Genomic DNA, 12,796 nt, shown 5'->3' on the forward strand with positions numbered 1-12,796 from the left:
CTCTTTCTGTTTAGCAAGTCTGTAGGCATGATGTGGCATCATGTTATCTGCATCAGCTCTGTTTACTAAAGCTTTTGAACATTTCTTCATTGCCTTTCAGTTTCCTTTTCTATAAGTTTTCTCTTCATAGTCTTTGCATATATGTGTGTATATATAAAATTATAAAATATATGTGTGTGTATAGGTATATATGTGTGTGTGTGAATGTCCTTTTAGAGATTGCTGTCTTTTTCTGTTTGTTTGCAGAAATTCCTTCTGAATACTACAATCTAGATATTATTTTTTATAGGTTTGATAATTAGTAATATGTTCTCTCATTTTGATATTTACCTATTGAATTTCTTTATTGTTATTCATTTTGAGGTAATAAAATATATCAAAATTTGCTTTTTCAAGTTATTTTATTTTTCAAAGAAATCCTTTCCTGGCCCTAAGTCATATAATAATCTGATATAATTGTTTAAAGTTTTTTTTATGATATTCTGGATAATTTCTTTAGAATAGTCATCCAGCTCAGTATTCTCTCTTCAGTTTTGTCCAGTTGATGATAAATCTGTTGGTTGAGTTTTTAATTTCAATTAGCATATGTTTTATATCTAGAAATCCAATTTCGTTTTTAAAAATTCACTTGACCATTTTCAAGTCTTATTATAAGTTCCCATTTAATTAGATATAGTAAATATATTTGTCTTTGCTCTATGTCTAATATTTTCAAACCAAAAATTCTTTGTCAACCAGTTTCTTCAGTTTCTACAGACCCCCCCCCCCCCACCGCCTGCACCTGTTTATATTTCTTAGAACTCTTACCCCTGTGTGATAAGAGATCTTTGTAACTTTATCTGTAGACATTCTTTAAGACTCGGGTTAAGTGCCAAATGCCTGGGTTCCCTCGAGCCCTGAGACACTTTTACCAAATGACCTGCTGCCCATTTTGTGGTATTCCCCAGTAACATCAATCAGACTGCAAAGCCCATGTAGATCAGTCTAAGGCCTAGTTTTTCAGGGCAGATTGCTTGTCTTCTTCCTCTCAGAACAAGGTTCCTCAGACTCCCTGGGTCCTGGGGAAATTTACAAACAGTTTGCTCTTATTCTGAGGGCCCTAATTTTAGGTAAACAAATGTCTTTGTAGGCTCTTCTTCTTGGAGTTGGGGAAACAGGTGCTGTCACCTGTCACATGGAAACCTGCCCTCAGGTTCACCAGACTTAGCATGACTTCAGGGTTGTGCTGATCGCGTGCTCTACTTCAAATCCTAAAATCCCTGTCACACCTACTGCTTGACCTCAGATTGTGTTCTTTCTAACATGTTAATTTTATAAATTTAAAAATAAATTTTCAATATTTTACTCCTAATTTTATTTATACTTAACAACAGGATTAGTTAAGGACCTCATCCTTCTTCACTTATGTAAGCTACCAGCTAATCTAAGACTCTCAATGACATGGCAGCACTCTCCCTCTCTGAACTTTTCTCATAACATTTGACCTGAATGCTCATGTCAACATGCTTGGTTCACATAGCTTTCTTTACTGCTTTCTATCTGTCACTCCAGTGGGCTCTTTGCCTCATGTTGTCATTCTGATTTTGATTTCACTCAACCCTATAGACACCATATGTGCATGTTAGCTTCTCCAACACAGCTGTATAAAACTTCCCAATTTGGCCTGATCAAGTCCTCTGTGCTCCACCAATCCTTCTCTACAAGCTGGAGCCACACTGAACCCACAGCTCTAAAAGCCTCTAGAGTAGTCATACCAGAGATTCAAAGTATTTAATTCATTATCCAGTTTTCCCATCAGATTATAACCTGCCTAAGGGCCACGATCACAACTGGCTTTATTTGTAGATTCCCTGCTGCATCTTGGTCCCCCACATCTCTGGTTCAATAAATAACAGGTGTAATCCTTAGCTATTGAGCACAGTTATAATGTGAAACAATAGTCTCTTTTACTTGAAATAACATGCTCTTTTTCATTTCATTTCATGAAGAGATCACATATTTTCTTAACGGCTCTGCACAGAGCAGTAATAACCCACTTGTCCTTGATTTGTACCACCTCCGTTTTGGGGACTACCACCCTGATTCTAGGTTCATGAATTTGTTCAATGACTACAAATAATCAAGTCTCTTAATTCCCAGAATGGTAACTAGAAAATTAATCTTCAAGTTGAAAATTCAATTGCATACATAAAATCTACATAGCCTCCTAATTAATAAGCACTTTAGTCAGCTAAAGCTAGTCCTAAATTTAATAATTTTATTAGTATCCTAAAATTGCAGCATCAAAGATTAACTGTGTTAATAATTATAAAATTGAGCATTAACTTGTTTCAACAGAGTTGCCTTCGTACTATTATTATATTTCACTTTATTTTAGCAAAGCAGTACATGTGCAAATGGAAAATGATTCATTTGTGGCCCAACTTACGATGGATAAGAATGTAAAGGTTTTGTGAAAACACTGAAATCACACTTTTATTGACCAGCCTCGAAGTAGTGCTAGCTAACATTGCAGAAACATCAATCATTTCTTGTTACAGCTTTTCTATCAGCTGATATAAAACATATATATTGGGTGGTGGTCATAAAATGCAATATAGAGATTATAAATCACAGAAAAGTACACTTGAAACCTATATGATCTTATAAACCAGTGTCACCAGAATTCAAGATAAATGATTAATGATACAGGAAGGGTGTGTTTCCCAACAGAAGAGCTCTGTGCATGGGTATGTGTCTGTCTCACGCTCAGCTAGTTCAGCCATCCACGTGGCAGCATCAGTGTCTGTATAGCCATTTCTTCGGAGTTTGTGCAGGGACAGCGCACCTTGCTGAGCCCATCTTCCTCTAGCACACACCGGCGTGGGTGCTCATGGGGTCTCTTGACCCTACTTGCTCATTCCTCTCTATCAGAATAGCAATGGTGAAGTGATAGATAGGGGGTCTGGGACAAAGGATTCTTTGCAGAACATTCCTGGGTTTGGTCTTGACCAATTTGCATGGTCACTGTGAGTCAACATTTGAAGGTGTATGCCTCACAGATGAAGGGGAATTGCACTTCAGGTTAAGCTATCTGTCACCTGGGTATTATCATTTGGGATTCACTCTGAGGTGAGTCATTTGGCAGAGGCAGCAAAAACACATGAGTAAGGAATGTAAAGTAAAGACCCAAGGTCAATTTAAATATCAACTAACATTCTGCAGAGATAGAGTGGAAATAGTGTTTGTTGTCATGTGACATCAGGAACCTGTGTCTGTAATTGAATCAGTCACGCTGTGCAGGAGAGGGCATGTGGACAGAAGCAGTGTCTAAAAGCCAGAGATTTTAAGAAATAGTAGGGGAAGTGGGTGGTATCAGGAAAGCTGTGAGGATTTTACCACTGAGCTAGTGAGGCCTCTACCCCTCTGTTGCCATTATCAGACAAGCTCAGAGGAACACTGACCACTGAACTCCAAAACCTTACCATAGAAGTGTCTGTATCCTGATCTTTTTGAGGAGTCAGACTCAAGTTGAATTTTTGTATGTTTAATCAAAAATGTAGAAACATTATAGTCACACTTAATTAGCCCATTTGGAAAATATTGATCGGAAAGTCCCATTTTCTAAAAAGTATTTTCAATTAGTGTTCCAATCACTGTATTATTAATTAACATGGTCTTCATAAATTTAATCACTCTCCTTTATGCTTTAAATATGTCAGTTTGATTACTTTAGAAACAATTAAAATGAGTTGCAATTTTATATCAGTTTTTGAGCCATATATGGATTGATGAATGTTCTCAAGTCATCATACTTTCAAATGCAACCAAACAGATAATTATCATATACCATCAAATATAATTATAGGTGCTAATCTCCATAAAATCCTACAAGTTAATACCACATATTAGCAGTTAATCATATAGTTTAAATGGGTTCATGATGCATTTTTATGAACTCTCATCTGCATCAGTGAAGAATGCACAGAGCAAGGGTGAAAGGAATGCAAATGAACACTCAGGAGGAAGAAGGTCGATTTTCAAACACATATCACTCTGACAAGAAAGCAGGTCTGAGTCAACAATCTGGACTAAGAGTCTGGAATCCTATCAGCCCAACTGGTGCTGGGAGGCACCACCCAGAGAAGCTATGTTCCTTCTCTCCATTAGTGTACACTCCTGTGGTCCCAGGAGAGCCAGCTCCCATGACCATCTCCCAGCCCAAGTATCTCTTGTCCAAGTGTCTCTTTTCTTTGGCCACCTCCTCCTACCCCTGAACAGCTAGCAGCCAAAATGTTAGGAAAATTCCTTGGTTGGTTTCCCTAGAATGGAGAGCCCTGGCAATCAGTGCACTGATCCCAAGCTCCATGACATAACCTTCCATTGATTCCTAAGAAGTATAAATCAGTCCCTCTGAAATTCCTCTGGAAGAATGCCTCTGTGTCTATTTTGTATCACCTCTGGTGAACTGTGAAGTTCTGGACAAAAGCTTATTGAATCTCCTTCTCTACCTATTCTTAGATTCCTTGTGAAGGCTATGACCAAGTTATAATTTGTAATTGTTCAAAGGAAGGTTTGCTACTTAAAAATGAGAAAGGGAGCTGCTTTGGTAAGAAGACCAAAGTTGAAATGATGCATTATGGGAATGGGGATTCTATCCCCAAAATAAGAGGGAAGTGACAGCTGATGGTGGAAACCCCTCAATGGCAAAGATAAAAACTTTTGTTCTGATTTCACAATCAGGCCTTGCTGGAGATCAGACAGCAGTGTGGCCCTCGCCTCTGGTTCTGCTCACACTGGAAGCAGGGGCTGACTACGCACCCCAAATGGCTGGGAGGCAGCAGCAGGGATCCCTCCGTCATAGGAGGGGACAAGGAGCCTGTGAAGGACCAACTGAAGAAGAAGCAGACAGAACTGCAAGGCAGCAGGCCTCCCTCTTGGTTTTCAAGATTCCAGAATCAAAGGTGTGAGGGGTTAAAGGAAACAATAGGGACCCTAGGGGCCTGGGGAAAGAACAACACAAGAGCAAATTCAGCTCCAAGTGTGGAATTGCTGCCCACCCCAGGGTCTCTGTCTTGGGCGAAACGGGAGCCTGGTGAAGCAGGAGGGCAACGAACCGGAGGGCTGGCCAGAGATGAACTTGCCATTGATACCTGCAAAGGCTTTGCTTTTGGGGAAAAAAATGCTCTGAGTGAAATATTCATTTTGGCACTCATTAAAAATTAGTTATGATTACTCATTTTAATTATAGAAATAGGGTTTTTTAAATAAAGGATTTAATTTGCTTCTAATGGTTGATGGTGCTGTTCAGTTTTCCAAATGGCTGTCATTTGTTGTCTCAACTCAGTTTTTCTTCTGGAAGCAATTCAAGGAAACAGGAGCAATTATTGCAATGTTAAAATAGTGATTTACAAACAGAACTCTGAAGGCACAAGGGAAGGTGGAGAAAGAAAGCAGGTAGGAAGCAAAGCAGGTAGGAAGCAGGCTGTCCGGCATCTGCAAAGGCCCTTCGCGCACAGGCGCCTCACTGAAGACACACCTGAGTGACACTTCATGTAATTTTCACCCCGGAAAAGAAAGAGTTGTTTTTTGATGATTTGCAGATGAGCATCTCGGGTGCAGGTATGCTAATTAATTTTCCTAAAATCAAACAATGAGAAGCCACAATTTAGGTCACATTCTTTAGATCCCAAGGCCACTTTTATTCATTAAGAAAGAAAAGAGGTAGCATCTGATTGCTAAGTGTTTCGAGTGTTTACGTTTCATTGTGCTAATCAAATTCTAGAAGCTTCCGTTTGAGTGAGTGTGTGTGTGTGTGTGTGTGTGTGTGTGTGTGTGTGTGGAACAAGGAGACTGAAGGAGGGGGGGTCAGAGGTGGGGTTTTCAAGGAGAAAGTGACCTTCCACTGGCCTTGTTGAGAGAGAATTTTAATAGTTAGTGAAGGAAGCATTGTGATTCCAGAACAGCAGGCCTATGGGACGGACACCAAGCATTCAAGGCACCATCGTGGGAAGGCTTCTCAGATTGTTTCCTGAGATCCTTACTTCAGGTAACTCAGTCAATATGTTTGCATGATTCTGGTGTTTTGGTTTTTTTGGAGATGCATCATTGGAGTTCATATGTAAAGAATTCAGAGATGCAAAGGAAAGAACCCTGTTTAACTGTGCCTGCTGGACTGGACAACGTGTTTCTACATAACAAGGAAGAGCATCCCACATGCTGCACCCACACCCCCCACCCTGAAGCATTTATGGTCTTTGTGACCTTGGTAAACATCTCAGGGGGACCGCCTAACTCACAGCCCCTTCTCGGGGAGTGGCCCTTCCCCATTCCAGGGACAGGAGTCAGGGGAGTCCCTCTGGGCTGGCCAGACTGATGGGGTCAGGGATATAGACCCTTCACCCACACTGGGCCATCACATTCCCACTCCCTGGGCTTGTCATTTGAAACTAAGAGGATTCAGTTAGGCTCACCGAAAGGTTAGAACTGTAACAGGCAAACACATGAGAATCAGGAGGCAGCCAGGTCTTATTATGCAGAGCAGCAGAATACCACAGGAAAAAGGGAGGTGGGGGAGACAGAAAGAGAGAGAAAAAGAGAGATGAAGACAGAGAGGCAGAAACAGAAACAGAGACAGAGACAGAAAGAAACAGATTGAGAGACAGAAGAAGAGAGAGACAGAGAGAGACAGACAGAGAGGGAGAGAAACATAGAGGGGGAGAGACAGAGGATGACAAACAGAGGGAGAAAGAAACAGGGAGACAGAGAGGGGGAGAGAGACAGAGGAAAGGAATGAGAGAGAGACAGACAGACAGAAAGACCAGATTGGTTTTGTTTGATATGTGCCTTAGGGTTGTGCTGGGCACAGAGTCATAGGGGCAGTGTGTCTCTTCCTTAGGCTTATCTGCATTCATAATCCGTTCGTTCCATAAGACATTCCATGTCCAGTAACAAACTAACACTTTAAGCCGACTGTTTGTTTCTGATGCCTGCAACTGAAGACTGACTGCCAGTAAAACAGTGACGCACTATGAGCTCTGTGTAATGCTAATCTGATAAGTCTTTAGGATAGATTAGACTGGGAAAACTAAAAGCAAAACACTTTATGTAGCACAGTATGCTCATTCATTTTCTTCTGACTGAGAATCATAATAATTGGGAAGTGGCCTGCAGGAGTTCACCATCACTCCACAGGTCACACACGCAAATAAGGGGGTAGCAGGCAGGGCTGTCCGGCCCCAAGTGAGCACTCACTCCCATACAGCTGATAGCACATTATGAACACTGGAGTGCTGCTTCCTAATACTTGTAGTGTTGTGTAGTTTCAGCTTTTTAATCAATTTAGATTGGCCTAAAGTGTTCCTTTCTCTGTTCCAGGTATGCAAAACAAATTTCATCCATTTGCCATATATGATTTAAAGATCCTATAAGAACCCCCAAGAGGTCAACAGGAGAAATAAACTAGCTAATATTTCAGGGCCTTTAGAAGGCCTGGCTGTAGTGAGCCAATTAATGAAGGTCTGTTTAAGCCTTTAAAACACGCACGGGCTTCCTAACACTTCCCAAATCCCTTGCCTCTAGGTGGGGACAGGTGATCTTTTCTGACCAATATGGCAGGAATGAAATTAGCATGGGTTACCTGTAGACTAAATCAAGGAAGAGTACTAACCATGTGGTTTTTAGGGGCCTTCTGCTCCAGCAGGTGGAACTGAGGGCTTCTGTCAGACCTGGTTCTCGAGTCACAGTGAGAGTGACAGACAGTGAGGGGCAGAGCCCTCCTCTGACCCCTGTGGTCTAGAAAAGATGGGTGAGAAATAAGCCCTGATTAAGTTAAGTCTCTACACTTTGGGGTGTGTCTGATAGTCACAGAAAAATCTCTCCTATCAAGAATTAGCATAGGATCTCACAGCTCTTGCATTCTTTCTACCAAACTGAGGCAAAGCAAGCATTTCACTAAAAAGAGAATTATAAAGAGTCATCTACAAGCCCTCTAGCTTCATCCATACTTCCTTAAGCTGGGATTCTCCACCTTCCTTCCTGTTGACATCCTTAACCATAGAGTAAACACAAGAATAAGGGCTGTCCTGAAGAACAACTCGGCTCCCACCTCTGGGTTTTCCCTGTCTTGCCTCTGGCTATTGGACCTGGGAAAGTCTATTTAAATTATCCAGACTTCAAGAGACTCATATGGACACAGAGATAAGGAAAATATCTATCTCACATGTTGTAAAGACCAAGAAATGGACAATTGGACACTGCAATACCTGGAATGTCCCATTGATCTTAGCTATGCTGGTTAATAAGCAGGTCTACTGAAGGTGCCAGTGCAATGGCCCAGGCATGGACTCCATGTGGCCCCTGAACGTCCACCCTGACTGGGATATCCTGAATAGACATTTCTCAAAGTGCTGCTGACATTCACATGGGTTTTGGTCATAGAACTTTTTATGTGTTTGCAGGTGTGTGTGTCTTTGAGAACCTCTTGAGGGAAGTCCAGTGAAAGCAAAGACTAGTTTAATTACCTCCTTTGCAAGTCACCAGGGGCATTAGCAGAGTCTGCCTAAAGAAGGTTTTAAGTTTTCTTTCCTCGGCAAAGGCAGATTGAGTTCATAAACAAAGGGATTTTTATTTCAGTACTGCATTTGTGATTTTCCTGTATGGCTTGATTTAAACCACCTGCTCATCTCATAGGGTAGAGGTGGCAGAGCCAGCAGGTCCAGCTCTCTCCACCTGCCTCTGAAAGTATCTGAGCTCCGGTTATTTACAGAGATCATTTCAGCGTTATGGGAGTGCTGAGAAAACTGGCAGGAATCTGCCTGTAGGGAAGCAAGAACTCAGCAAAATGAAAAACAACCAAATGGAGGGCAGTTAAGCCCAATGTCCTTGGCAAGAAAATGCTTAGGCCTAACTCAGAAACCTAATTCTAGTGTTTGGTTTTGCTAATTTGTAAGAAAAAAAAGGGTCTGGACTTGTTGCTAAAATAAAGACCACATTTTTAATGTATTTTTATTTATTTCACCCTATTATTATTATTATTATTATTATTATTATTGGTGAACTATAGAATATGCTTGCACATTGATTTTTAGGAACATACCCTCTCATCTCCTACTCCAAAGTTTTGAAAATAACATCCTGTCCTGTGATCGTCTATCTTTTGGGACTCTTTCAGCTTAAATCTCAGGTTCACTTATTCACCCCAGTTCTGCAGAAAGTCGGTTTTGCGTAGTCCTTATTTAGGTGTGTCCTGGGAAGCACTGAACCTGCTTTGCCTTCCCTGGAAATAGCTTTACAAGTGCCAAAGCCTTTTTCAGAAGTTAAAACATTAAAAAAAATTTTCTCTATATGTCTAATTAGTAAAATCAGTCAAACATTTTAATATTTATGCCATTATTTCCAAAAAGGTAATTGCCCTGCTGGGAATGTTGTGCAGATACATCAAATACATTTCGATGTCTGCCCTGGGTTTCATCAAGTCCTGTTGCCAATTTTTGACCACCGAACTCTGACAGAATGAATTGTACAGACAAGAAACAGGATTTTCAAAGGACCTCAACCATGTGGACATCTGTTAGAAATCTCATTCTGCTAAAAATAGCACTCCTGGTTTCCTTCCATACTCGTCCTGGCTCAGATGGTGGAGAGAACAGTGCTATGTGACCCTATCATGTGTATGTTGCCCTCCATAGCAACTAGGGAACGCTCTGTCTTTGGAGTAGCCTCTCGAGTGTCCATCTCCCCCAGGGCCCTGAGCTACAGGAAGGTAAGCTCTTCCAGGAGAAGGGTTACTGTGGAGTCCTCAAGAGCAAGGCCATTGCAATCAGGGTCTGGACTTGTTGCTAAAAGGGTCTGTCTTGATCTGCATTCCTGGTCTTTCTCTTACTGGTTCTGTGACTTTAGGAATCTTACATAACTCCTAGGAGCCCTTGTTTTTGTTTTTGTTTTGTTTTTTATAAAATGGGGGCAGTTCTAATTCTCACCTCTCAGGGTATTGTAAAATTTAAATGACACAAGAAGAAAAGAACTGATGGCATCACCTCATTGTTCAATTGAAAAAACAAAGCAAGGCTCTATCTTCATCTTTCTAAATTGAAGAACTGTTCAGTTCTGTTCACCTCCTTTCTTGCTATTACGTTCACATGGGAGCTCCTCCCAGGCAAAGGTGACCTCCTCTTTGGTCCCCCAGATCTCATCCCTCCTACCTTCTTAAGGAGCTCATTGCTCCAGTGACTGATCTCCCCTGGAATGCCAACCTCAACTGCCAGCAAGAACCATATTCACACACAGGAACCAACATTTGGTGTTCTTCAAACAAAACCAAACAAACAAACAAAAAAGACAGCCAACCCCAAACTCTCTTGACCTATATGCCCCAGGTCTTATTTCCTTTCTTTGTTCTTCTTCTCAGAAAAACCTTGAAATTTTGTCTGCACCTGTTCTTTCCATTTTTCCACTGTCTTCCATTTCCCCCTGTAGTTAATGATTGTTCTCTGATTAGTGTGTCCCTGTGTTGCTTAGTTTTCTAAAATCTCATTATCAATCCATTTCAAACCCTTCACCAAGGTTGTACTTCTCTCAGTGTATTTAGGGAATCAGCTCTGCCTCTTGGGCGATCCTCTCCTGGATCTGCTGGATCCACTCAGTCTGGGCTGGAGGTCTCTGTACATGGTCAATAGCCCTATCCTGGGTTCCCCCTTCAGCATCACACTTAGTGATTTCCTTCTTATTTCTCCTGGAGTGGATCCTGTTTTCTCGTTTCCATAGCTACCTCGTTCCTTGTTTGCGCATCTTTTAGACCAAGTAGGTTCTCTAAGCACTACCTGAAAATAAATGCCTGGAAAAAGAAAAAAATTGAGACTTTTTTGCATTCACAATTAATAGTTGAGTAAAGGATCCATCTTAGAAATGTTTTGTTGTTTTTTTGTAGTTGTTTTTTTTGCTTTGTTTTGTTTTTAGGGTTATGAAGGAATTTATCCATTGTTTTGTAGCTTTCAGAGTTGCCTTTTAAAAGTCCAAAGTCATTCTGGTCTTTGAACTTCTACATATGACCTATTTCTAGTTTTTTTTGTTTTTCTGGAAGTTTGGTGCATCCTGTCTTTGCTGAAATTTCACAGCAGAATTCTTTGGTTTAAGTCTGTTTTCATCTCTCATTGTGGGCTTTCGTTGGGTCCTTTGGTCTAGAAATCCTTCTGTTCTCAAAAATATTATTCAAGTATTCTTTTGATATTTCCCTACTCTGCAGTTTCTCTTTTGTCTAGTATTCTTATTAACTATAGGTTGGGCACCTTAAACTGTTTTTTTAAAATATTTTTCTCATCTTGTCCCTTTCTTCAGACTAGCTGGGGTTTTTTGGTGGAATTTTCCTCAATATAACTTCTTGCCTAATTATTTTATATCATGTTTTTAATTTCTAAGTGCTCTTTTTTGGTCTCTGAATATTTCACATATATGTAATATATAGATACACATATCACATGTTTTTGCTTCATAGAGTCAAATTTTCCTTTAATCTCTGAGGATATTAATGATTGTTTCTGTTTGTTCACATGTTTGGAAACTTTTTTCTTCCTGCTAAATCCCTGTTTCTTCCAGGTGGCTTTTTTGTTGGTTTGTTTTTGTTGGTTTTTAATTTTTAATTTTTTCTATTTGTTTTTGTTTGGGTCTCTATTATTTTCATGTTAGAGACTTTTCTCAGATGTCTGATAATTTTTCTTGACTGATTATAGTTAAATAAATCATTTGCTAAATAATTTTCCTGCAGCCAAAAAGAGTCTGTCCTCCTGGTACCAGGGTTACTACCACCCATTTGCTCTGAAGCTCCTGAGAGTGTGCTGCTCTCTTTGCCATTCACATTAACCTTGGAATTATGGGTTTGTGTCTAATAACAATCCTTTTACAGTCGTTTGTTTCAGATAAGAGAAAAAGTAGAAGTCCATGTTCATCCCACCATTACTACCTGGAGCCTCTTCATTCCATACAGTGGCATCTCCCTTCAGCCCTCCCTGGATTGGCTTTTGCCAAATTTTCCAATAGTATCCATATTGCCATGTCCAGTGGGCACCTTCCCTTCATCAGCTTCTTAAAGTGTGGCTACTCCCTCTGTCTTGAAAGACTTTCTTTTAGAGATAGCTTAACTGAGACTGTCCAGTAACCCCCATCCTAGGAACTCCAGCCAATTGTCCGATGCACCAAATTGGAGTGCTTTGACAAGGGTGGCCTCCCAGCCTTGGGCTCAGCCTCAAATTGTGCAGAACCATCTCCTTCCCTTCTCCTACCAGGCCCTGCCATTGTTTGGTGGCAATTTTCAGCTTGGGGAGGTCCCTGTGTCCAGAGTTCATTTTGGGGGTCAATCAATACAATGGAGTAGGACCAGAAGCCACACCCACATTCCCTGGCTCTGAGCTAAGCACCAAAACAAAATCCAAACACAATATTCTTAGCAGATTACTGCTGTGTTTCTGGCACTGCTATCCAGAAGTAATGACAGCTTGGCACATGTTTTTAGCAAAACCTGCTGGTTTTTTTTTAAAACTCCAATAAATAGTTTTATGTGCCCTAATAAACTGCTATAGAGTTTTATCAGGGGTCAACATCATAGTTACTCCTTGAAAGTCAGGAAAACATCCAATGTGTGGATGTCTCACATTCATAAAGAGTCCTCAGTGGTTTTCTGTCACATCTGGAGGCTCTTAACATAAGCTGTCAGTCATAAAGAGCCTATGCTTATTTCAACCTAAAAAGTATGCACCCGGCCCACCCATCCTAACAGGAGCACTCTTGCATTTTCTCTGTCACATGTCACCCTCACACATCTTTC

Source organism: Miniopterus schreibersii (genome assembly GCF_964146895.1).
Source record: "Miniopterus schreibersii genome assembly, chromosome: 1".
Classification (NCBI taxonomy): Eukaryota; Metazoa; Chordata; class Mammalia; order Chiroptera; family Miniopteridae; genus Miniopterus; species Miniopterus schreibersii.